At 44.4% G+C, this 1,630-nt stretch overlaps 1 pseudogene; it reads right to left on the bottom strand.

The window, feature by feature from the left end:
* Window positions 1–918: 918 nt before the first annotated feature.
* LOC129044331 (mitochondrial intermembrane space import and assembly protein 40-like) lies at window positions 919–1,341 on the bottom strand (annotated as a pseudogene).
* Window positions 1,342–1,630: the final 289 nt, after the last annotated feature.

Raw genomic sequence — 1,630 nt, forward strand, 5'->3', positions numbered from 1 at the left:
CCAATTGGAGTCCTAATCTCAAACCCCCACTAGTCTTGTCCCTTGATCTTAGATAAATTACTTTTTTTTCCAGGTAGAAATCATGTTTCCTTTTCACTGAATACTTAATTCACAACTTTTTTTTCTCTTGGTTGCTACTCTGGTAATAATTATGTCCCTACCTATCAAGAACACTGCATCTGACCAGACTGAGAGCCAGTGTGAACATGGGCCCCAAACCAAGGCTTTCAGAATAACAAGGAACAGCAAAAACCAGCCTCTCCCTTCGCTTAGAAAGGAGCTATGATTGGGAGGGTCCAAATTTTCACCATCCAAACACAGAAAACCAGGAACTCAATGCCAACATGGAAACCAGAATGTATCAGGAATGAAGTACAGTACCCCCTCATATACACAAGGTCAAGATGGGTTTGGAGAAAGATATATTTGATCATCATCTGGCCTCTTCTAGTAGATAGGGCCTCAGCCTAGCATTTTTAAAGGAAGATATTTTTGTTTCTATTACTTGCATTACTTCTCAAAGGGGTATACAATCTACTAAACGGGATACAATGAAGGAGAATAAATCTGCTCAAACACAAGAAACATTCCTGGATAATGATTTTCAGTCACTGAAAATCAGTGCATTATTTAAAAGTGGCAAAAATTCAGGGCAATCTGAGGAAGTATTCAAAAGTGATGGCTACATTTGCTGGCAGGTTTAGGTAGAACATGCGCACTTACAACTCTCATTTTTTTTCAGTGTATATGTTAAGAGGCCAAAACCTGTGATCATCAAAATAAGCAATTCTGTATATTACAGTGCACAGGACAACAGAGGGAAAGAGGCTCTCTTGGAGAGTGACTAAAAGGTCTTTTGCAAAAGATTTGTATTACCTTGAAGTGGAAGGATTGGAGCCCAGAGCCGTGTGGCCTTCGTTAACTTGACTCTTCCTTTTCTTTAGTTGCAGTAGCCTCATTGGGAGCTGTTTCTTCTACATGTTCTGCTGGCTTCTTCTCTACCTCTTCCTCCCCTTCTTGGGGATAGAGATCTGGATATTCCTGCCTGCCTTCCTGCATGGCTCAGAACTGGTCTACACAGTCTGACCCCTTGACCTGCTCATGTTATGGTGGAAGCAGGGAAAGGCTGCCTTGAACTGTTCCCTGTAGGAGCCATTGGCCATTCCGCTAAGGAAGAGGCAGTGCCAGTTAAAGTCTCCATTTGGCAGCATCAATCCATGCTCCTCTTAGGGAGGGATCGTTGGGGTCATCAGCCACCAGCTCTGCATTGCTTGGAGTTTTGTGGTCTTCTTTGGTCACAAATATGATTCGAGCCTTCTGTTCCTGTCAGCAGTAGGACATGGCTGCAGCCCAGCCCCTAGATCTCGTAGAAGGAACAGTGGCTGTTGGAGCTGCATGAGATGACCTCCCTCTCCTCAGGCAGGGCAGGTGCCTCTGAGGCCTGTGCAGACTGGAGATAAATTACTTAATCTTCCTGGATCTCAATTTTTTTGTCTGTGGAATGGATTAAATCACAGCCATTCCCTGGCTGAGTTATTGAGAGGACTGCATGAGGTAATGAAGGTGAAGCCCCCGGCCAAGAGTGAGTGTCCACACACCTTCACCCTCATTCCCTTTTGACTTGGCTCCC

This window comes from Pongo pygmaeus, chromosome 13 (assembly GCF_028885625.2).
Source record: "Pongo pygmaeus isolate AG05252 chromosome 13, NHGRI_mPonPyg2-v2.0_pri, whole genome shotgun sequence".
In the NCBI taxonomy this organism is placed as follows: domain Eukaryota; kingdom Metazoa; phylum Chordata; class Mammalia; order Primates; family Hominidae; genus Pongo; species Pongo pygmaeus.